The sequence below is a fragment of the Lissotriton helveticus genome, chromosome 5_1 (assembly GCF_964261635.1).
Source record: "Lissotriton helveticus chromosome 5_1, aLisHel1.1, whole genome shotgun sequence".
NCBI lineage: Eukaryota > Metazoa > Chordata > Amphibia > Caudata > Salamandridae > Lissotriton > Lissotriton helveticus.
The window spans coordinates 331,121,288-331,147,653 of record NC_136065.1 but is presented as its reverse complement, the minus strand read 5'-3'; positions in this window follow the sequence as shown (position 1 = coordinate 331,147,653).

The following is a 26,366-nucleotide window of genomic DNA, read 5'->3' as shown; positions in this document are numbered from 1 at the left end:
TATTCTAAATGACCCAAATCATTCACAAAATAATGAACAAACCTAACCCAAGGAATCTTTAAAGCCCCACCCAATTTAAAACTGTCCTGCAAAATCTCCCTGTTTAGCTTGGTCCACTCCTTTGACCAGATACTATGCCACAATAGTATCGGTTCCATTTTAATGAGATCAGAGGTAAAAGGGAGAGCCAACTCCTCATGACAAACATAGGAAGATTTGCTGGGTGGGATGGATAAAATATATCTTCAAAAGGAGTTTTCAACAACTCACAGCGGAAGAGTATTGACAAAACCCTACACCCCAGCCACCTACATGGCAAAATTAATGCACTTGGGTTTATAGATTTGTAGGAGCTCCCCTTGGGGTTTCTTGCCTAATTTCTTTGAGAATGTTGCAAGGCCAGTGGATGACCAAATGAACACCAGTTTTTTGTGTGGATATTGTTTAGGCCCATGCATCGTGTGCTTAAATAAAATACCACGGTATGAGAAGCTCTTAGTCGAGGCTAGCTTCTGACCATCCACAAATATATATTTTAACCTCTGACTCCCTTGGCCATTTCGAGTATACTTGCAAACCCTCCTAATTTAGGCAGAAGATTCACATTTTTGTAAGCTTCACATAAATCAATGGTGCCTTTTGTCAGTGTAAAGCGTCCTCTACCTATGATGCTTTAAAAGGAAAAAAAAGTGATATATAAATTATTACAACGCCTCCTCAGGGGTAGTAAGAGGTATAAAAATGCTATTTTTTTTTAATAAATACTGGAAAGATCAACACATCTGACATTCTTACAGTGCATGCATATCTCCTAAACAGAGCCTGAACAAAGTGAAAAGCAGCCTCTCTTAAGTATGTGTGAAGTGCTAACAAGGTGTGAGCCTTTGTTTCCCCTCTGCTTCATCTGCTTCTAGGTGTGTGCCTCCAGACTGCTGCCAGCAAGGAGACTTGAACAAAAGGAGGCGTGATGACCCCTCAGATTCGGCCTTGGTAATGGGCCCAGCAGGATACAGAAATAAGAGAGCCCCATTCCGTCCCCGCCTGCAAGTTGTTGTTAATTGAAAGCAGATTACAACGTGCAGGCCCTGCTGAAAGGGGAAACAGCGTTTATAACGCAGTTTCCACAACGCATGACCTTACAACGCGGTTGTTACAACAACTGTGTTGTTACCACTCGTGCTCGTACAAAGGACTTGCTGTAGGGGGCGTGCAACACCAGTGAATGTGTTGGATTTTAAATCAAACACCTTCCCTGCTGTTGCACAAACTGGAGTAGGAATAGTCATTAATACTATTCCTAAGTCCAGCGTGCCCCCTACAGCAAGTCATTGTTACGACTTACGATGTAATGGCAAGTGTGGTAACAACGCGGTCGTTGTAACGACCGCGTTATAAAGCCATGCATGGTGAACGTATGCGTAGAAACGTCATATATTCTGCTGAAAGTGTCCCAGTGTTTGGAAATTGAAATTACACCAGGATGAATTCAACATCTTTTTCAGTGAAGACCAACTTCTTGGCAGGGTGGACGGCATCCACCCTGTGAAAAAAGTGGGTGGACCCCGTCCACCCGTGTGTACCCCCGGCTCGTGCCCTGAATAAAACACAAGAATTGAGAAAGAAAGAGTTCAGTATGGGGGAAAAGGCGCTATAAAGGAGATAAAGAGAAAAAAGAAAATGGTCTGTGCAGCGAGAATATCTCTTGAACACATTTAGATAAAATGAAAAAGGAGACATAACTGGAAGAGTTGGACAATACCTTCCAAATACTAAATACACCGAGGCAAAAGGAGACAACTGAAAGGGATTGGTACAAAATGTGACTTTTTGACACTACATTTAAAAAATATATATAGAAATACACCTTTACTGTGCTGTTTTTTTATAAGATTTTTTTATGCGACGACGCAAACATGCTCATAAGACGACATAAACATGCGGTACGTGACGCAAGCAGTGCAAACAACAACGCCAATCAAAGTTCACAGGCAAAAATAATTTTGCGACAACAGTTGACACAAGTGTGAAAACAGCATTGTGCCACCTAGGACAAAACCACTTATAATTGATCTAAAATGGTTGCAATGTGTTGTGAACAGTGTACACAGCCATCCTTATTAAAGCAAATCTGGTCAACTTAAGTCACGCAAGGTCACAAGAGATGGCTTTCCCTGCAAAGGGCTAATGAAAACAGACTTCAGCAATTTATGATAGAAAAATCGAGTTATATTTCCACACATAACGCATGTAATTTCTGCAAAATTACACATGTATTGAGCGAATCTGGGTCATAGTCTTTGGAGACAAGGTCCTGCGATATTATACTTATCTTTTATACACATCTCACATTATACATGGAGCAATTCTGGTAATTATGAATGTAGGAAAAGATTGAGCATCGAGACACAACAGAGAAAATGATGTAATTTTATTCATTAGGCCTCACAGCTCTCTCTTTTGTACCCAAATCTGAATTGCAATCGGGAGCAATTTGCAACGCTCCTTTGTTACTTACGTGTATTGTGCTGGCAATGCGAAATATGTTTAAGTGAGTTGGAGAACAGGGCCTAAATCCTTACCACTCAGTATATGATAGTCGAAAGGATGGATGTTGTGGGTAGAATTTAAGGCAGGTTCTATCATAACATTGAAAATTAAGTTTTTCAAGATAAGGATTCGAGAAAGATACATCACATATGTGTCCTTTTGTAGTTTCCGAAATACAGACTGCCCCTCTTCAGAAATAAAGGTGTGAAAAATTGTAATTTTTGGGCAAATTTTGTGAAAATTCTATAAACGTCATCTTTCCAATATCTTGCGTGCAAAATGAATGTGACCGCATACTTTACATTCAGAAGTCATGTGAGATACCAATAGGAGATTGGCTTTGGGGAAAAAATTCTTCTGAAAGACATTTTCTGCTCAAACCAGACACCTACGGGCAAGAATTATCAGCAACATTTAATTGAATTTCATGAAATTCTCGTAATGTGAAATTCACACATTTGATGCATATCCCAGGCATCCTTAAATGTTGGCACACGCGTAGTTAACAGTGGGGTGTGTAACTGTGGCGTAACGAAACTTGAGGCCCCCCCAAGCAAAGTACATAGATGGGGTCCCCCCATGCCCGGCCCACCACCTACCACTTTTGCTGAGGGGGCCCACCTCACTGCAAGGGCTGCGGGGGCTCATGTAAAATTTTAATTCTGCAAGTGAAGTTTCTCAAATGTAATAGGTTTTACTGTTTCCAAAAGTTCAAAATGTATCACCTTTGCAAAATTACATCTGTGGGTGAGAGTCCCCATAATTCCTTTCTTTTGCAAACAATGTCCAACCAAATGTAGGTTGTGTGGGAATATTTAACTCAGTGTTTATTTTTTACAACTTGATGAAATCCAAGTTCACCAACCTCAGACACCTACAGGAGGAAGCATATTGAGGGATTGGAAAAACTAAAAATGTTTTAACACTCTGCATGTTCTGTGCAATATCATACAGTACTCCATTAATTTGGTACACATGAACTCACAATGAAAAAACACCTTCATTTTTTGCAACTACTAGGATGCTAACTGTTTTTGTGTGATATTTTACTTGTATAAAATAATTCATTTTTCTAGGCAAGCTTGTTTTAAAAATTAATTTTGGAAAAATCAACCTGGGGTACAGCTTTTGTCTATTTAAAGAAAAACTATTTCCAAGAGTAATTCCAAGTTAATTAAATGATTTTATTTTTTCTAGCAGATAAAATGGAGTTAATTTCAAGATTAGCGTTTATGAGTCAGGGCTGCTAGAAAGCCCACGGCAAGATGGCCGCACCTTAGTGAAGCTTCGCCGGCTGGGGAAGTGATCGATGTTTGGCAGTGCTGCGGCGCCTTTTAAACCGGGGGCCTGTGGGTGTACGGGGGAATCCTGGGATCGCACCAACAACCTCTGTGTGACGCCTGCTGTCTCCAATGGGTTAAATGGACAGGACCCAATCGCGATTCACATTCGAGGCACGACGGTCCACCAGGCCCCCACAAACTGTGGCCGCAGATCAAGATATGGACACACCGAACCAGGGTCCTTTGGAACTTGAAGCCATACTACTTGCCATGCAGCAGAGTTTACAGTCTATTGACTGCAAGATTGACACGCTGAATCTGTACATGGATCATCTGATCACCAAGGTCGATAAGCAAATGGTGTGCATAACGGCCGATGAAAAACAGAAGATGACATGCAAGCGATGAGCACGAAATGCTTGAATATGGAAAAGGTTCTGTCGGTAATCCAAGCCAAGAATGAAGATTTAGAGGCACACTCCATATGTAATAATCTCCGTATCACGGGAGTCCTGGAGTGGATGAACATTGGCAAGATGGAACTGTATGTAGAAACCATGCTAACTGACATTATTGGCTCTGATAACCAATTGCGCATGCTGGTGGTGGAGGGGGCACACAGGTCTCGTGTACTGAGGCCGTCACTATGGGCCCCTACACATCCCATAAAAGCCAAGCTGCTCAACTACAGGGATCGCAACACAGTACTCTGACTGGCACGTGAAAAGCAGGCCATCAACTATCAAGGGAACTGTGTGGCATTCTTCCTGGACTTTATGGTGTCGGTTCAGGTGACCCGCAAGGAATTCTTTCCAGTAAAAAAGAGACTTCAAAAGGCAGAAATACCTACACAATGCTGAATCTGGACCACCTGCATGTAGAGCATCATGGGTTCACAAAGATCTTCACAACATCTAAGGAGCAATGGAGTTCCTTAAAACATTATCCCTGCACTGCAGAGAGCGGCCAGATGCCGAGATCGACAATGAGAACGACTGAGCTACTAATTCTCAGGGCAAAACTGCACTCATAGCCTGTTTACCATCTGCACCTGGAGTTCTAGGTTGCCCAAAGAAATACTGCGACATGAGATTTCCCAAAACGTGGCCTAGGTGGTGGAGTAGGTGGATGTGGGAAAACTGACTTTGACCCCACCTGCCCAACCAAAATAATCTGTACTGCCTCTTGCATGGCCTGCTACCGACTTGGCCCCTGACTGCATACCCCAAACTTTTCCCTCATGCTGCATGGTTCTATGACCCAACAATGTAGACCTGCAATAGCCAGCACATCATGTGTCTCCCGACCACCCAGTCTACCAGGAGAGTACTGGGAATCTGGCCACCCCCACGAGGGTACACAACACATGATTTCACACTGTGTCATGCCAGGAGATGCTGGAGATTGTTTTTTTATTATTTACAGTTACATGCTTGTTCCTTTCAAGTTTGAGGCAGTCTTTGGCATAACTGGGACGCTGAAGTGGGAAGGGGTTGGGCTTGATGCTTTTTGTCTTTGTTGCCACAGATGCACCATTTTTGAACATCAATATTTGCACTACCACATGTTGCATAACGTGCCGTACGGCAAGAATCGTACTTACATCACGCTACTATGGCCGAAAACATCCGGATGTATAGCACTTTTAAATTGGAATTTAAGAGGGCTCAATAGCCCCATAAAAAACAAATCAGGCACTAGCCTACCAGGACAGGCACCACACTCACATTGCCCTCCTCCAAGACACACATTTGACAAAACAAACAGAGAACCCTGAGGACGCCAGCTGGGCCGTGGTCCAGCTGGCCTCTTCCTACTCCTCATATTCTAGGGGTGTGTTGATACTAATTAAAAAAGGGGTGGCAATTCCTGTCACTCACACTGAGACTGATGACCGAGGCAGATGCGCAATAATATGGAGAAACCTGTGTGGCAAATTAGTGCCCCAGTGAACACTTATGGGCCCTACACTGATGACCCCGACTTTTACACACAACTATGGAGCAGATTGCACTCCCTGCATCCTCCTGCCATCATATGGGGCGGTGAACTAAATACATACACTGCGGGATAGATCAGCACAAGCCTATAGTGATGCAAAAACAATCCAATAGGATCCTGGGTGAGGGCATGGAGCAGCATGGACTAGTAGACATATGGAGATTACATAACCCTGACAGGTGGGAGGGCACATTCCCCTCACCGGTGCATGGCTTCAGAGTGAGCTGCAACATCTCACTAGGCACCATGTGGTGAGGCCATATGGGGAGGGAGGCTTCCCGGGACATAGCCTGGCCACTAGACAGAAGTCCAACTGGGCACCTAGCCACGTTGTCAAAAATACTGACTTTGTGGGGGAAGACAGACATAGCACGCCAGCAATTTTATCCACCTTCTCAGACTTCTACATGAGTCTCTACGCCACCTGTGGCTTGGCCACAATGGCAGAGATCACTGAGTAGCTGGACGATGTGGTCCAGGCATGGCTGTCCTTAGGCCGGCAAGAATAGCTTGTACAGCCTGCCACAGAACAAGAGGTACGGGAGGTTATGCACTCATTTCTCAATGGCAAGGCACCAGGCCAAGGCGGCCTGATGGGCAAATTTTATGAACAATATGCCGACCTGCTGGTACTGCACCTTCATGCAATATATGAAGAGGCATATATTAGGCATGTACTTCCCCCATCTCTCCATGAAGCCCTCATTATCACATTAATAAAACCCGACAAGCAACTTGAGTACTGTGAGTCCTACCTGCTGCTACCATTGATGAACATTGGCCACTAGGCTCCAACCACTGTTGACGAATCTGGTCCTGCCGGACCAATCTGGCTTTATATCTACTCGCTCCATAACACACAATTTGCTAATACTGTAATCGCTGCTACACCAGCTTGACTCATCCATGGCGATACAGAAAAGGGGGTGGTGATGAACAGAGTGTCTGAATTAAGCAGACCACTCTTACCCAGTCCAAAGATCAGGGCTTGATCCATCACCGTTATTTATCTCACTGCCCCATCCCAGCTCAGAACCTGGCTATATGCAAATTAGTCTGTCCCTGGCCCAGTGCATCATGGGAACAGGGTAGACCAAACTACCAAGCCAATTCTTCACCAGAAAGGAGACAAGCTACCGGGGACCGGTTTCTGGCATTTCAGCCTCTTCGGCCCGGCTTGCTTGAATCCTGATGGAGCAGTGAGAAAGGGACTCATGTCTGAGTATACCCTGCCACACCTATAGTGGCCAAAAACGATACAGAAAAGGGGGTGGTGATGAACAGAGTGTCTGAATTAAGCAGACCACTCTTACCCAGTCCAAAGATCAGGGCTTGATCCATCACCGTTATTTATCTCACTGCCCCATCCCAGCTCAGAACCTGGCTATATGCAAATTAGTCTGTCCCTGGCCCAGTGCATCATGGGAACAGGGTAGACCAAACTACCAAGCCAATTCTTCACCAGAAAGGAGACAAGCTACCGGGGACCGGTTTCTGGCATTTAAGCCTCTTCGGCCCGGCTTGCTTGAATCCTGATGGAGCAGTGAGAAAGGGACTCATGTCTGAGTATACCCTGCCACACCTATAGTGGCCAAAAACGATACAGAAAAGGGGGTGGTGATGAACAGAGTGTCTGAATTAAGCAGACCACTCTTACCCAGTCCAAAGATCAGGGCTTGATCCATCACCGTTATTTATCTCACTGCCCCATCCCAGCTCAGAACCTGGCTATATGCAAATTAGTCTGTCCCTGGCCCAGTGCATCATGGGAACAGGGCAGACCAAACTACCAAGCCAATTCTTCACCAGAAAGGAGACAAGCTACCGGGGACCGGTTTCTGGCATTTCAGCCTCTTCGGCCCGGCTTGCTTGAATCCTGATGGAGCAGTGAGAAAGGGACTCATGTCTGAGTATACCCTGCCACACCTATAGTGGCCAAAAACGATACAGAAAAGGGGGTGGTGATGAACAGAGTGTCTGAATTAAGCAGACCACTCTTACCCAGTCCAAAGATCAGGGCTTGATCCATCACCGTTATTTATCTCACTGCCCCATCCCAGCTCAGAACCTGGCTATATGCAAATTAGTCTGTCCCTGGCCCAGTGCATCATGGGAATAGGGCAGACCAAACTACCAAGCCAATTCTTCACCAGAAAGGAGACAAGCTACCGGGGACCGGTTTCTGGCATTTCAGCCTCTTCGGCCCGGCTTGCTTGAATCCTGATGGAGCAGTGAGAAAGGGACTCATGTCTGAGTATACCCTGCCACACCTATAGTGGCCAAAAACGATACAGAAAAGGGGGTGGTGATGAACAGAGTGTCTGAATTAAGCAGACCACTCTTACCCAGTCCAAAGATCAGGGCTTGATCCATCACCGTTATTTATCTCACTGCCCCATCCCAGCTCAGAACCTGGCTATATGCAAATTAGTCTGTCCCTGGCCCAGTGCATCATGGGAACAGGGCAGACCAAACTACCAAGCCAATTCTTCACCAGAAAGGAGACAAGCTACCGGGGACCGGTTTCTGGCATTTCAGCCTCTTCGGCCCGGCTTGCTTGAATCCTGATGAATCCCTTGCTCATTGCACCATCAGGATTCAAGCAAGCCGGGCCGACGACGCCTGAAATGGCAGAAACCGGTCCCCGGAAGCTTGTTTCCTTCCCAGTACAAGAATTGGCTTGGTAGTTTGGTTTGCCCTGTTCCCATCATGCACTGGGACAGGAACAGACTAATTTGCATATAGCCAAGTTCTGAGCTGGGATGGTGCAGTGAGCTAAAAAACGGTGATGGATCAAGCCCTGATCTTTGGACTGGGTAAGAGTGGTCTGCTTAATTCAGGCACTCTGTTCATCACCACCCCCTTTTCTGAATCATTTTGTCCACCATAAGCGTGGAAGGGTATACTCAGATGTGAGTCCCTTGCTCATTGCACCATCAGGATTCAAGCAAGCCGGGCCGACGACGCCTGAAATGGCAGAAACCGGTCCCCGGAAGCTTGTTTCCTTCCCAGTACAAGAATTGGCTTGGTAGTTTGGTTTGCCCTGTTCCCATCATGCACTGGGACAGGAACAGACTAATTTGCATATAGCCAAGTTCTGAGCTGGGATGGTGCAGTGAGCTAAAAAACGGTGATGGATCAAGCCCTGATCTTTGGACTGGGTAAGAGTGGTCTGCTTAATTCAGGCACTCTGTTCATCACCACCCCCTTTTCTGAATCATTTTGTCCACCATAAGCGTGGAAGGGTATACTCAGATGTGAGTCCCTTGCTCATTGCACCATCAGGATTCAAGCAAGCCGGGCCGACGACGCCTGAAATGGCAGAAACCGGTCCCCGGAAGCTTGTTTCCTTCCCAGTACAAGAATTGGCTTGGTAGTTTGGTTTGCCCTGTTCCCATCATGCACTGGGACAGGAACAGACTAATTTGCATATAGCCAAGTTCTGAGCTGGGATGGTGCAGTGAGCTAAAAAACGGTGATGGATCAAGCCCTGATCTTTGGACTGGGTAAGAGTGGTCTGCTTAATTCAGGCACTCTGTTCATCACCACCCCCTTTTCTGAATCATTTTGTCCACCATAAGCGTGGAAGGGTATACTCAGATGTGAGTCCCTTGCTCATTGCACCATCAGGATTCAAGCAAGCCGGGCCGACGACGCCTGAAATGGCAGAAACCGGTCCCCGGAAGCTTGTTTCCTTCCCAGTACAAGAATTGGCTTGGTAGTTTGGTTTGCCCTGTTCCCATCATGCACTGGGACAGGAACAGACTAATTTGCATATAGCCAAGTTCTGAGCTGGGATGGTGCAGTGAGCTAAAAAACGGTGATGGATCAAGCCCTGATCTTTGGACTGGGTAAGAGTGGTCTGCTTAATTCAGGCACTCTGTTCATCACCACCCCCTTTTCTGAATCATTTTGTCCACCATAAGCGTGGAAGGGTATACTCAGATGTGAGTCCCTTGCTCATTGCACCATCAGGATTCAAGCAAGCCGGGCCGACGACGCCTGAAATGGCAGAAACCGGTCCCCGGAAGCTTGTTTCCTTCCCAGTACAAGAATTGGCTTGGTAGTTTGGTTTGCCCTGTTCCCATCATGCACTGGGACAGGAACAGACTAATTTGCATATAGCCAAGTTCTGAGCTGGGATGGTGCAGTGAGCTAAAAAACGGTGATGGATCAAACCCTGATCTTTGGACTGGGTAAGAGTGGTCTGCTTAATTCAGGCACTCTGTTCATCACCACCCCCTTTTCTGAATCATTTTGTCCACCATAAGCGTGGAAGGGTATACTCAGATGTGAGTCCCTTGCTCATTGCACCATCAGGATTCAAGCAAGCCGGGCCGACGACGCCTGAAATGGCAGAAACCGGTCCCCGGAAGCTTGTTTCCTTCCCAGTACAAGAATTGGCTTGGTAGTTTGGTTTGCCCTGTTCCCATCATGCACTGGGACAGGAACAGACTAATTTGCATATAGCCAAGTTCTGAGCTGGGATGGTGCAGTGAGCTAAAAAACGGTGATGGATCAAGCCCTGATCTTTGGACTGGGTAAGAGTGGTCTGCTTAATTCAGGCACTCTGTTCATCACCACCCCCTTTTCTGAATCATTTTGTCCACCATAAGCGTGGAAGGGTATACTCAGATGTGAGTCCCTTGCTCATTGCACCATCAGGATTCAAGCAAGCCGGGCCGACGACGCCTGAAATGGCAGAAACCGGTCCCCGGAAGCTTGTTTCCTTCCCAGTACAAGAATTGGCTTGGTAGTTTGGTTTGCCCTGTTCCCATCATGCACTGGGACAGGAACAGACTAATTTGCATATAGCCAAGTTCTGAGCTGGGATGGTGCAGTGAGCTAAAAAACGGTGATGGATCAAACCCTGATCTTTGGACTGGGTAAGAGTGGTCTGCTTAATTCAGGCACTCTGTTCATCACCACCCCCTTTTCTGAATCATTTTGTCCACCATAAGCGTGGAAGGGTATACTCAGATGTGAGTCCCTTGCTCATTGCACCATCAGGATTCAAGCAAGCCGGGCCGACGACGCCTGAAATGGCAGAAACCGGTCCCCGGAAGCTTGTTTCCTTCCCAGTACAAGAATTGGCTTGGTAGTTTGGTTTGCCCTGTTCCCATCATGCACTGGGACAGGAACAGACTAATTTGCATATAGCCAAGTTCTGAGCTGGGATGGTGCAGTGAGCTAAAAAACGGTGATGGATCAAGCCCTGATCTTTGGACTGGGTAAGAGTGGTCTGCTTAATTCAGGCACTCTGTTCATCACCACCCCCTTTTCTGAATCATTTTGCCCACCATAAGCGTGGAAGGGTATACTCAGATGTGAGTCCCTTGCTCATTGCACCATCAGGATTCAAGCAAGCCGGGCCGACGACGCCTGAAATGGCAGAAACCGGTCCCCGGAAGCTTGTTTCCTTCCCAGTACAAGAATTGGCTTGGTAGTTTGGTTTGCCCTGTTCCCATCATGCACTGGGACAGGAACAGACTAATTTGCATATAGCCAAGTTCTGAGCTGGGATGGTGCAGTGAGCTAAAAAACGGTGATGGATCAAGCCCTGATCTTTGGACTGGGTAAGAGTGGTCTGCTTAATTCAGGCACTCTGTTCATCACCACCCCCTTTTCTGAATCATTTTGTCCACCATAAGCGTGGAAGGGTATACTCAGATGTGAGTCCCTTGCTCATTGCACCATCAGGATTCAAGCAAGCCGGGCCGACGACGCCTGAAATGGCAGAAACCGGTCCCCGGAAGCTTGTTTCCTTCCCAGTACAAGAATTGGCTTGGTAGTTTGGTTTGCCCTGTTCCCATCATGCACTGGGACAGGAACAGACTAATTTGCATATAGCCAAGTTCTGAGCTGGGATGGTGCAGTGAGCTAAAAAACGGTGATGGATCAAGCCCTGATCTTTGGACTGGGTAAGAGTGGTCTGCTTAATTCAGGCACTCTGTTCATCACCACCCCCTTTTCTGAATCATTTTGTCCACCATAAGCGTGGAAGGGTATACTCAGATGTGAGTCCCTTGCTCATTGCACCATCAGGATTCAAGCAAGCCGGGCCGACGACGCCTGAAATGGCAGAAACCGGTCCCCGGAAGCTTGTTTCCTTCCCAGTACAAGAATTGGCTTGGTAGATTGGTTTGCCCTGTTCCCATCATGCACTGGGACAGGAACAGACTAATTTGCATATAGCCAAGTTCTGAGCTGGGATGGTGCAGTGAGCTAAAAAACGGTGATGGATCAAGCCCTGATCTTTGGACTGGGTAAGAGTGGTCTGCTTAATTCAGGCACTCTGTTCATCACCACCCCCTTTTCTGAATCATTTTGTCCACCATAAGCGTGGAAGGGTATACTCAGATGTGAGTCCCTTGCTCATTGCACCATCAGGATTCAAGCAAGCCGGGCCGACGACGCCTGAAATGGCAGAAACCGGTCCCCGGAAGCTTGTTTCCTTCCCAGTACAAGAATTGGCTTGGTAGTTTGGTTTGCCCTGTTCCCATCATGCACTGGGACAGGAACAGACTAATTTGCATATAGCCAAGTTCTGAGCTGGGATGGTGCAGTGAGCTAAAAAACGGTGATGGATCAAGCCCTGATCTTTGGACTGGGTAAGAGTGGTCTGCTTAATTCAGGCACTCTGTTCATCACCACCCCCTTTTCTGACTCATCCATGGCGGCAGCAGTGATACTACTGGATGCCACTAAAGCCTTTGACTCCATCGAGTGAACGCATATGTTCATAGTTCTGAGTTGCCTGGGGATGCCCGAGGCTTTTCTCAGATGGGTGAGCTTGCTGTACACCGACCCAGTGGCAAGGGTATGTGTCAATGGGCACATGTTGTAGTTGCTGCCTGTGCACAGGGGCACGCGACAGGGATGCCCCTTGTCATGCATGCTACATCAGATTCACGTGGATTCTGCACTGAACTTTCGGCTGCCTTCCATCAGTGTCTCCATCTACGAGGAATATATGGTGTTGGTCATCTGCAACCCCACACTACACTAGCACCCATACTTCCCCATGGAATGAAGTACAGACACTGTTAAATATTTAGGCGTCTGGATCAACACAGACTCAGACCTGGTGATCTGTGAGAACTATGGGAGGGCAGTGATGAAGCTTGAGGAGCAGGTGACCAGATGGTCCAGGACACCGTTCCCTCCGGCAGACAGAACGGCGATCATGGAGATGATAGTGCTCCCAGATTCCTATACCTTTTTACTAACATTCCCATAGTGCTGCTGTATCACTTCTTCAAAGCTGTCCAGTTGCACATGATCACATTAGCTTCGGCAGTAAAACAGCCTAGGGTCAGTTGGGACATACTGTCACTCCCATATGCACAAGGAGGTTTCGGTCCACTAGACTTATATCTCTATTACCGGTGTGCCCAGGCACAATTTGCATATTATTGGTATAGTCCACATGCGTACACACCACAATTGGCAGTAGAGGCCAATGACGCACATTGCACTCCAGTCAATGCCACCTTGCTGCACTGACGTGCATACGTGCGTAGAGGGGACAGTAATACTATTAACTGCATCACAAATGCATGGAGAACATTAGGCACACAAGACAAGAAGCTACCTTTGTATGCTCCCGCGCTCCCCGTGTATTTCCACCTGGCCATATCAGACCCTACAAAGTAGGTGCACTTGCCATTTTTGTAAAAAGATGGCTACAGAACTCCGGGGATGTGTCCCAGAAGAACCATTCATTTCTTTGGTACGCATCTAATGTACACAACACCTGACACCGCTGCTGACATTCGCATACTATCGCCGCATGGCAGTGTAGCAAATAATGTTCTTGAATCCAGTAAGTATAAATAGGTATGATTTATTGTTAATTAATCCAAGTTATAAGATCAATAGATATAATAATAAAAGTCCCACCAGGAGCAGATCTTCTCTCGCTCAGCCTGTCTGCCATCAACTGTCCCTACCTAGAGCAGTCAGGTACTTAGGATTCTAATATGACATCAGACATTCTATTTCATGCAGTGGCTAAGCAATGGGGAAATTAAGTAAGGGAAATGTAAAGCATGAGCAAGATGTAACACATCCCCTTTCCTTATAAAACAATAAATAAATATATTAGAATTAAATTGCATTGTATTCATAAAATTATAACAATTGAAATATAATTATAACAATTGAAATATAAGATGTAATGATCAAAGGAACACATTACATTGGATTCTCAATTAACAGTTGAAATGTAAGAAGGATTTCATTTTCATATTTAATGACCTTTCAAATCTAAAGGCCCCATCCCCTTACCAAAGAGAAAATTTGTATCTAGTAGAATGAAAATATGGATCACAATTATAACTTAATAAAATCCACTAGGATGGAAAATGTGGAATAAAAACACAATAACATCCATAAGATTGAGATGGATGGGTTAGATAATTAAAAACATAAAAGCCAGATAGAGTAACTTGCGGCTCTTCATAACAAAATAATTACAATATGAACACCTCTTAATATAGAGCACTTTAGTGGTTTATAATGGCCAATAGAATAACTTGTGGCTTTAGCAACATTGCAAAATGGAACTCCTCAGAGTCCATAACAAGAACATTGAGTAACTATTGCTCTCCAAAACAATAGAACAATTGAACTCCTCAGAGTTCATATCAAATAAATGGAGCACCTCATAATGAGCACAGATGTGGCTCGGCAAACTACACATACAATAAATCCAAACTCCTCAGAGTTTATATCAAGAAAATAGAGCAACAACCTACTGCTCTTCACAGCCCAAAACTAGGAAAATGGAGCACCTCAATTAGAGTATAGAAGTGGCTTCCTAGAAAGTACATATTTATAGTGGAGTGCCTCAAACATGAGCACCGAAGTGATTCCAGCAAAATTTCATATTCAATAAATCCAACATTGGGATAACTAATTTCTTAAAATGAAAACATCATAATAATTAAAGCACATAGTGGTTCACATCAGCATATCAGAATCAAAATTATTAGCAATTAACACGAGAAATAAAAAAAACAAATTGAGCACCGCAACCAAAAGTAGAGTATAATAATGTTTCACTCCATAAATAACTAAATCAGAAATTTGAATAAGATTGATAGGGCACCTCAACATCCGTTGAGCATAAACATGGCTCCCACATTCAAAATACATGAGAAGAATTACATTGCAATTTAAAATGAAGTGGTGTCATCCCAATAAATTCATAAATGAACCTTCCCTCTGAAAACGGGTTATATTAAAATTTTAATTTCCAGAAACACCGGTGAACGATTTATCACCCGAGTACATCTCAGAATGGCTTCCTTTAAATAAGTATAAAGAATTGCAGTATAAAGAAATACGTTGAAATTTCCTCCTTGAAAACAGTGTAAAGGTTATGAATGAAGTACCCGGAAATTCCCAGCTGAAAACTTCAAAAGCATCACCCATTCGACTTTCCTCACAGTTGACAATAGTTCATTATGTCAATTTACACTGCAAAAGCGGCTCCAAAATTGACGAAAATACATGTGTGCAAAACAGTAATTCGTCCGTTGAGTTTAATGGGCCAGGGTTCCTCAATGAAGTCTACCATACTGCAAAGATCAACAAAAGAGAAGAAAATATCATCCAAATACCTTCGGACTTTAGGAATATCAAGTTATCGGAACAGGAAATAACTTCCGGTTTAAGGACAAAGTGAAATGAACTTGCCGATGACATAATAACGTTGCGTTGGGTCGCGTACGTCTCATTGCGTATGCAGCTTCCATGGACGGAGAGAAGACAAACAAACTCTGCGTTGTCAAGGTGATGACCACGCTCAAAGACCGTTGTGAGCGCATGAAGCATTTCACACGTAAGCTGTCGTTTTTCTTAGTTTTAAAAATCGCCCCAATAGTTGAAAAGTAGCAAGCATGTATAAAAGAAGCATCAAAACTGTGCCAGAAAACTTCGGCTTCTATATACCATAACAGTCGAATTTTTGATGTTCCTTCAGACACCGCAGTCAGTAATCTGTTCAGTAATGACAGAATATCGCCTTCAGGGGCCATGGCAAAATAAAATGTCATTTTCCGATTTCTCAAATACTGTTCATTTCCCAAACGTGGTAAAACTATAAGTACTGGGGCACTCATCCAGAAAGTCCATATGCAGAACGCATTAATTAGTGATCATTTAACTCTACACTTCACTGCAGCTTGCCTTCGCGCTGTCTTTCAGATTGAAATAAAAACGTTGTTTAGACGAAATTAACTTGCAGCTGTTTAGAGATTCTTTTGAATGCTGTCAACAATTCACGCAGTCTGAAATCATATACTCTGGGATGGCAGGCTGTTCTCAGGCCAAATCACGCAGTCTGAAATCAAACACCCTGGGATGGGAGGCTGTCTAGATGACTGGGGACACTGGTGGGGCTAACCAGGGCGTTTCAATGAATTTACCTTTTCTTTTCAGCTTTAAAAGGTTCCTTAGTTGCAGTAGTAATATATTAAATCCGTCTTCCTTCCACGCATAAGTTCAGTTCTGTCCCTCGTCGCCAATTTGTAGCAAATAATGTTCTTGAATCCAGTAAGTATAAATAGGTATGATTTATTGTTAATTAATCCAAGTTATAAGATCAATAGATATAATAATAAAAGTCCCACCAGGAGCAGATCTTCTCTCGCTCAGCCTGTCTGCCATCAACTGTCCCTACCTAGAGCAGTCAGGTACTTAGGATTCTAATATGACATCAGACATTCTATTTCATGCAGTGGCTAAGCAATGGGGAAATTAAGTAAGGGAAATGTAAAGCATGAGCAAGATGTAACAGGCAGCTATGAGGAAGCTATATTCTTCTTTCCTGGCAGAACCTCTTGCACTAGAAGCACTCCAAATTTTGCTAGGTAGCCTCACATGCAGAAAGCTCATTATGAGATTGTATAATCCCTCTCAAAGGGATAGAGAGTCAGCCCAAAACCCGGCTTTGAACAGATGGAATGCTGTCCTTGATGTACACTCATTTATCTGCACGCTGACAAGAATACTTATATCCAATTGCAATTTGCATATCATCCACTTCAAATACTTGCAGCAGATGTATCACACTAATGTTAGACTATTTCGATATGGGCCGTGGGGAGACACAAACTGTTTGAGATGTGCGGCACTAGAAGCGGACTTCATGCATTTGGCCTGGCTGTGCGCCCTGGTTCAGCAGTTCTGGATACGGGTGGCAATAGACCTGGAACACATAGCCTGCACCCCCCAGATATGTTAACTTGGCTTAGTTAAACAGCTACGACCTACACATTGTAAATTCATAGTGAAGGCACTGCTATTGGTAAAACGTAGAGTGGCGTACACTGGGGTAAGAGATCAGTGCCTAAGCTCAAACAATGGCTACTGGGTATGTCTTACTGTAAGGAACAATTAGACATATTTGCTGAGGAACTGCCGCTGACGTTGAGCCCAAGGGACATTTGGGATCCACTCACAACCTATCTAACCTCTACACCAGACGTGATGTAAAATATAGTGCTAAATAGGAGGCGATGCAGGGTGCCAAATATTATAAGAAGGACATCTTTCTTCTATGTTCCACCTGTACTGACAGTAAAAACTTACACTTGTTGTTTTCACTGTAGCAAGTCTGCTAGTCCCATTGGCTAACATGGATTCTCACAAGCCTGACTGCCAAGTGCTAATTTCCCTTTAAGACCACCAAGTATAGTACTCCAATGTAGCAAATCAATTGGTAAATTAAACCCGGCTTAATGCTTCAGTCAGATTTAAAGTAACTTTTAATGTAAAGGTCAGAATTGCGGTTGTCACCTGAGACAGGCCCGCTGCCCTCCTGCCAGGAGGTGTGAATGGCTCACAGAAAAGGAGAACAAAAGGTCTGCTGGAGAGAGGAGGTGTGACCTCCTCCTGACAGGACGGCCAGAGAGTGGCGACCGCTGGCCACAGATGTTCCAGCTTCAAAGGAGCTACTGCCTCTGCGAGGCAAATGCAGAACACACCTGAGCTTGCCCACTCCTTTGCGTAGGTAGACAGACTGGCATCTTTTCAAAAGGGCGAAACGCACTACAGAACCGTTTTTACAGGATGCGTGTCTAATTGTACTGGACACATTTCAGCATAGATCTTACCCAGGGAGGAAGGGTTCCAACATTTTGTATTTTGGCAGAGAGATGCACTGTGTGATTGTTTAGTACCATCTCCATAGGAAATTATTTAAGAGTGGGGAGGGTTGGCCCGTGGGAATTGTAGCCCCACTATCCTCCCCACCCAAAAACTCAAAATTGGCATAAAAGTGGCAACCCTTGCTTCCACCCTCAGAACACCACTGTCCTCAGAGTGAATCGAAAAAGGTCTGCACCTGCTGAACATATGGACCTCAGAAAGAAAGGGTGCACTAAGAAAGACTGAGCCTGGTGAACCAAGACAGGACTTCAGAAAAGAGAATGTCTGCAGTTGCGGTTGACTTTGTGGAGAGAGAGACCCAAAGGGCTGGACCTGCTCCCACTCATGTCAAGGACCAGTGAGAGGACTCCATCGGCTAGTTGATTAGCCTCCTGTTGAGCTTCAGGGACATAAAAGGTCAAGAGGCCTGCACCTGCAAAGTACCCAACTGATCTGAATCCTTTGGACTTGCCCTGGACTCTAGTAGTGTAGCCGTGTGATCGAATCCTAGCCCCCAAGAGGTACCTCCCAGGTCCTTGATCCCTGGCTGGTGATAGAACACACTCTTTCTCACCCCAGAACTACAACTTGCAAGCCAAAGGCAAAAGGTGACTTTTTTTAGCACAGAGTCTGATGCTCATAGACTATTGGTACTTGCCGGTTTGTTGATAGCCTTGAATGTTGTTGAAAACCACGACTTTACCAGACCGCGTAACTACGCCAGGCCATCAACGATGAGCCCAACGCTGGCCTCAAGCTACTAAGGACCCTGTCAATCTCACTGTTGCCAAGCAAAAGAACCAGAAAAGATTCTATGAGCAATCGTGGTCGACCTGAAACTTTGACTTTTCAATGGCCCCTCATGTTTGAGCTGAGAGTGAAAAGTAGTGATTTGTAAATGTTTTTAAAAAATTTGAAGAGATAAGCATTGATTTATAAAAATCTTGCAAAAATCAGATCTTTGATCCCCTTCATCAGATTATTGTCGTTTCTGAATTTATTTAATGATACACATTTATACCACCTTTTAAAATTGGAGTGGGATTGTAAAAGTGTTATGTTACTTACGTATTGACTGTAATGCACTTATAAATGCTTTACACTTGGTTTCCTTTTAAATTAGGCCGACTGCTACCCAGGACTGAGCAAAGGAGCTGATACAGAAAAGTGACAATATTACTTGGCGGGGTTTCCCAATTACCCCAACACCCCAACCAATAATCCAATTCCTCACAATTTTTTATCAAATTTTGCAAAAGACAGATTGTTAAAAAAATACATTTAAGATTCCTTTGAGTTTTAGGAGACTTGATCTATTTATTTTTTGTAATAGTTATCCTGCAACTTAATCTGTGATTCCAATTTAGGTATTGTTCATTAAAGATATGCCATAGGGGTATAGTACAGAATACTGCATCTGAAACATCACACTATGAAAAGTTTCATACGCAGGTCATCAATTTCAAAAAATATCGTGAAGGTAAGTGTATCTAGGTAATTTGCTATACTTAGCTCCACATCTATGTATCTCGGTGATAAGATATATAGATTTATAGTTTTGACTTGTATATCCACACTTACCTAGATAGCAACATTTTTGTAGTGGATATTCTGGCAACAGTATTTTTATAGCACAATATTTTAGTCCTCAATATTCTGGCATATAACCCTTAACGTAGAGATAACCAAAATTGACCATCACTGAGAGTGTCTGTGGTAAAATTGACGGGAAATATTCTCTGACATCCTTAGGGGAATAGTTTGTGACTTTGACATCTTGTATTGTTTGTGGTACACATTCATATGCCTAATTGATAGGCTCCTCATTTTGTCATCATTATCGCCATCCCTTCACCTCTGCAACATTCCCCTCCACAGCTGGAGTCCATTAATGCTGCACCATCCCCTCCCTTCTCTTCAAAATGTACTTGAGCCCTCTAACTGATGTCATCTTCACCCTAAACTGCTAAAACTTCACTGATGACAAACAAATCATTCTACAGCTTGCAAATCCAGCAGATCACAACTCCTGTGCCATCATCCAGTGCTTACAATGGTTGACCACTTGGTGATAACTACCTACTTCAAGTAAAGCATGCGGAAGATTGAGGTATTGACACGCAGGAAATGGACCAACTATCAAACCTCCCCCATCTGCCTACAACAAGTAGGCCGACATCATACCCTTCAACACAGCTAAGGAATATGAGACAATTATGAACTACAATATTTCCCTTAAACCACATTTATATCAATTTACCCTAAGTACTCGCTACATCATGCAAATCTTTCCTTAAACAGGCTTCTGTGAAGGAGTATACACTACCATTGCCACAGTGCTTTGTAGCCTAGAGTATGTTAATGGTCTGTACTTCGGAAACCTTTCTATTGGCATTAGAGGGTACATTGAGTCCTAAATGCAGCTGCAACACAACTGCAACACAACACCTGTATATCTGGACTCATACACCCACATGAATCAAACGGAATTGCATTCACAAACGGTGCGAATCGCAAAATTCGGCCGTTTGCGAATGCAATTCTTTGTTTTGGGATGCATTAACCTTTTTTGTTTTTTCGCAATTTAAGAAATCACAATTTTTTCGCGATTTCTTAAATTGCGATTGCATTTAAGAAATCGCAAATTTGCAATTTCTTAAATGCAATGCATCATTGAAAAAAAATGGCGATTTCGCAAATTGGAAGTGTTAAATTAGCATGAAGTCAACCTTCATGGTAATTTAGGAAAAGTTTCAAAAATGCACAAAAGTGCATTTTTGACACTTTCATTTTACACACATACATGCTCTTGGGCATGTATGTTGAAAAATGGACTGTATGTTACATTTCAGGGGGTGCAGGACCCCCCTGCACCCTAGAAATTGCATTCTCATTTTGCGATTCCTTAATTGCGAATCGCAAAATGAGAATGCCTTCCCATTGATTCCTTCGCGCCTCTAGGCCCATAGGAATCAATGTAAGGGATTCCTTATTTGCGATTCGCAAAATTGGGAATCGCAAATAAGGAAAAATTAGAAATCGCAAAAATATATGCGAATTTTTGATGCATAGGTATTTGCGATTTCTAAATTGCGATTCCTTAATTTTCGCAATTTAGGAATCGCAAATACCTACAATGATGCATGTGGCCGTATATTTCATCAGCTTTGCAGTCTTTGCAACGGCAGCCTATTGCGAGATATAGCACCATAAAAGCATTGTGTTTCGCTCATCAAACCATCCACAGCACTGGACCACACAATCATTCAACATAATCTCCACACCTACGCACATACTAGATTTTTACACCCCATGTTATTCCCTCTCTTGATCAACACGTCACTCAAAAATTCTTGCACTGGCGGAAGATTTTTCTCAGTCCAGGATGCCAAGCCTGAAACCATATTTCTCCATGAAAAATATTGAATGACAACCAACTTGAATTTCAGAGAGCATTAAAAACCTGGCTCTTTTCAAACACAAAACTGTGTGGTGCAGTCCACTCCGAAACAGATGGTGGGTACCAGCAAGGACAAACATTGTTGTTCTCACACTTTCATGCAGCACTTCAGGCTAAAGTGCTGCTAAGAATTCAGTGCTTTGTGACTGGAGCACACCTCCAACACTCACATGCCATACCAACATCTCTCTTACATTGTAAACTATAGTCCACAACGAATCATCAAATGCCCTCTGAATGGCATACAGTACAGCAAAATGCAGTACCATTAGTAATATGCTTTTCATTCATTTGATTCTAATGATGCACCTCTTCTTCTATATCCCCATGACATTTGTCTCTAAAATCTGTTTGTATTCTACCAGTGTGAACTAGGCCAGCATTTAAAGAAATTTCTTAAATCGAGCAGAGAAATCTGTCTATAACTACAACATTTTGTCTGGTATTTGAAATAACATGGCTGCAACATACATGATCAAATGTATGTTTTTTAAACAAACATTTTTGAGTGGATGACGTTCTCTGTCACCCTAACTTTCCTTGCATCAATGTAATACCTTCTGAAATCTTTCTCAAGCTGTGTGTAACCTGAAAGGACAGTTAATGGGCACATTTTGGGCATTAGGGAGTGGTTTACTTGGGTGATCTGGTGTCAGCCAGGGGCGCAACTAGACCCGAACTTTGGAGGGGGCTAACACTTCCACCAATAGGGCAGGACAAGCATTTCCAAAAATGGGGTCAGAGCTATCCTCATAGACAATATTAGAGAAAGAAGTGACAAACTGCAATTCAAACAAATTGGATACACCTGATATTATAACAAACATGTTTTTGAAGATATGACACCTTTCCTAGGTTACTAACAGTACGCTTTAAAAAGCATATTAACAATACCGCTTTTATCAATTCACTGATTCATTTTGTGGCAGGACTATCAGCTTCTGAAATATTTGTCATTTCAAGTGCAGGAAATGCTCTTGATCCATTGTCGACTGAAGTTACAATTTTAGTTACACAATGAGATACTGCAAAATATTCATGGGTGCGTCTGCTCTTATATACAGCTCTCCACATATTAGGCTTGCTGTCTGTGCTTAATTAGAGCTGGTGATTGTAAGTGGAACCTACTTTCACTCGTTTTTGATGTCCTGTGCTTATTTTTCCTTATTAGACATTGTTTCAGAACAAAAGGCTGAAAAACACAAAAGGGGGAAGAGAAAGATGGAAAGTTGTGACAAAGTGAGAACGCAAATACGGAAAGAAACCTGCAGGAGCGAAATAAAGAAAGAGCTTCAAAGAAGCACGCCTGAGGGAGTGGCTTTGTCTCCTCCCACATGTTGGTTACCTTGAGTACAGTATTTTATTTGGTAGTTGGTGTGTGCCTCGCTCCTAGCTCCTCCCCCAAAGCATCAGCCTCCCCCCGCCCCCTTAATGCGTCATCCGACATCCATTGTGGCAGCAAATGTTATTTACATTTAGAAGGAATATGCAGAGTGGGGACGCAAGGGATATGGGAAGAAAACAAAGACTCGGCTAACAGGTAAATGGTGTTATCATTAAAGACCTGTGAAATACTAAAATGAGGCCGCGTTAAGGTGTCAGGTGTCCGCCCAGCCGAGCCCACAGTGCTCACGAATGTTGTGTGTGCCTGGAAGCGGAATTAGCCCGGGCTGAGGCACGACGGGGGTCTTGAGAGAGCACTAGTCTGAGAAAAATGTATAAGTGCACCATATTTACAAGCACGTAGTTAGTTAACATATACCTTGCACCAGAATGTCTTATATTCAGTAGTGAAATGTATAGAGTGTTCAAGTAGGGTAACAATAATCATAGCAGTGTGAGACTAATGTAGAAATGTTGGAATGAATATGAAAACCTCACGTTCTCATGTTAAAGGAATCATGTAAGAGTTAAGTGGAACCTTGCAAACCAGTTACATTGTGTAGGCCTCATGGCAATTCACAGAAAATCTAAACGTGCTGCTAAAGTAATGTGGTTCTTCCAAAATGTATTATCGAATTTAGTATTGAAATATATGTTTTATAGATGTGTTGCCTTTTAGAAACGTGTGTTAGTTAAGAATGCTGTTTAAATCAAGTTAAATGTTTTCAGAGTGCAGGGACCCGCTTCATGTAAATCAAGTAGGCTCGAACTGATAGTGATGTTCCTTTGATCTGCAATGTGCTCGTTAGAGAAGAAGTCGAGAGGCGCCAAGTACAGAGCTTTACATATGCTTTACGACCTATAGATATGGTGGAGCCTGGAATTTGAGGCCCACTGTAGGACGGCCTGTATGCAGGTGCGAGGGGTCCTAATCAGTCGAAATGAATGGAGCTTTGTTCAGTGGCGCTTGGCGCAGGCCTGTAGGAGTCTTCAGGAATTTCAGGGGGTACCGGCGCACTGAAGAAGAAGCCTGGGAACCAAGGTCAACTTTAACGAGGGTCTTGAAGAGTACCATCATGGAGTTTACCGCGCAAAGATGTACCACGTGAGGGGCGTCCCAAGGGGCGTTCCTATCGGAAATGTGATTTTGTATTAGGGAAAGCGACCCGGGAGGAGAGCAGAGCAGATGATTTTGGGAGCCTAAGGAAGCGGATGGGTAGGCAGATAGGCTGATCAGGAAAGACCCATTATCAGAGAAGAGACAAAGAGAAGTGTGTGATCTTCTTAGGAAGTCACCACGGCTGACACCTTTTTGGGGTAAAGATCTTGTTAAGTAGGGATGTCACTTAGTCTAGTGCAGGGACAGACTAACCGGAATTTTCTTTTCTGTAATGACTCTTAAGTTGCAACTTGTATCCATTTTGGCAACACTAATGATTTTTGAACTTGTACTTATTATTCTGTTTTGTAGACTCAGACTATTCAAAGAATTTATGTTTATAGTGATACCAGTATACCTTTTAAACCTTATCTTGAGAAGTTTGTATCTTCAGTTATCTTTGGCTTTATATTAAATCTTTAAACTTTATCACTGGTCAGTGGTTATTTAGAGTGGTGTAAGTTCTTAATTGACTAACCTAGTAGTAGATTATCTTTTACTCAATGACAGGTACCAACGATTCAGTCGACTTGATTTGGGATCTGGTAAGGTAATTAGAAACCAGAAACCCCGCGTTAACAGTTGGTAGCAGTTTAGGATGGTTATCTTCTTGAGGAAGGTAATCTAGAGAGGTTAGTTTACCCCAAGGCCCCTAGACATCGAGAGACGAGCAGCGGAAGAATCGTGAGCCGAAGGTGCAGACGGTGCGAGAAAAGCAGCAGTATCGGAGGAGAGTGAGTATAACAAGGGTCATGCGTGAACAGATTGCGGTGTTTTGTGTTGTATTTGTATTGTAATGTCTTGCGGAGTTGAATGCCTGTAGTGTGAATGAGAGAAGGTTGTGAGCGCGCGCAACCTGGTGAACTGGTAAACCTGGCAAACGGGTGAACTGGTGAATCTTAAGTTCAGTCCAGAGCTTAAGTGGTTTTGGATGTATCGAACATCCAGAGTAGTTGTCGACCATAGTACGGAGGTCACGAGGTACCATTGACCGCCGTGGGACCGAGATAGGGGGAGTGTAAGAGTGAGCGTATGAGTAACGGACGCTGGTCGGAAGTTACTGTGTGTGAGTAACCTATCAGAGAGGCGATTGTCTGGAAGGAAACGGAAAAGACATTTCGTCAAGTTAAGGTGACAACTACAGAAAAGACTGTGGGCGTACAGTCAAGAAAGGTGATCGCTTGGACGGAAGTAATCATTTTTCAGAGTATGAATGGGACGCATGCATGACCGAGGAGACGAGCTGAGAAAGGAGGGGAACTGCTGCAAAGGGGGACGAGTGACGTCAGAAAGAGCCGCGCTGAGATAGGGTGGCGAGTGAAGAGCCGCGACGTGATAGGACCGTTGGTGTGACGTCGGCAAGAGCCGCGACGCGATTGGGCGGCTGGTGCGACGTCAGTGAAAAGTCGCGCTCGGATAGGCCAGTTAGCGGGAACAGAGCGGCGATTGGTAGATTGTCATTAGGAAGTAAACAAACGCGGAGAAAAGAGAAATCATGAAGTGCTTTAAGTGTTTGAAAGGGATTTTTAAAAGAAAAAGAAGTGAACATTATTACGGGGAAGAGGCACCGCCGGAGGGTACACCAGCTCATTATATGGCAACGAATGTGGGGCTGCATACAATATTATGGATTGGGGCTTGGAATAAGCTTACGGAAGGGAATGAGGAAATGCAGTTCCCGAAGTATGGGACGTTTAAGTTAGAGGTGTTGCATCGGCTGAAAGCAACCATGTCCTCATTGAAACCCTCGCCTAGACCAACACAGTTTGAGGCCCTTAATGCATGGATTAGGGCTGCACAAGACAGGAATTTGAACAGGCGTCAACAAAGACTGACGCGATCGGTAAGAGCAGTGCGAGATTCCAAATGGGACGAGGAGGCAAAGAGATGGAGGGTACAGGCTATTGAAGTAGAGAAATTGTATCCCATGAGGGAGGTGGGAGGAGGAGGAAACCTCATGGAAGAGGACGAAGAAAGTGAGTCGGAAGACAACCTGATAAACAGGTTGCTGTTAGATAGACCACCTCCGAGAGGTGGGGAGATTGAAAATAGTGGGACTGTAATAGAGGGGTATACACCACTCCCCGTATCAGAATGGACACCTATTAAAGGCAAGGAGACACCTCACAACAACACTGTGCAGAGTGTAGTGGGAAGGTTTGTGGTGCAGAAAACGCCAACCACCGAAAGGGTTGAGTCTTTTGGATTGCCAGACGCTCTTCAAGTGCCTGTTACCATAGGACCTATAGTATCGATCTATAACCCTGAGAGAGATAGAGAGGAAGAACAGAGGCAATTGGATAGAGAAAGGATTGAGATGGAAAGGAGGAATAACGTGACAAATGCATGGAAGCAATTGCCAGGTTCGGTAACGTGG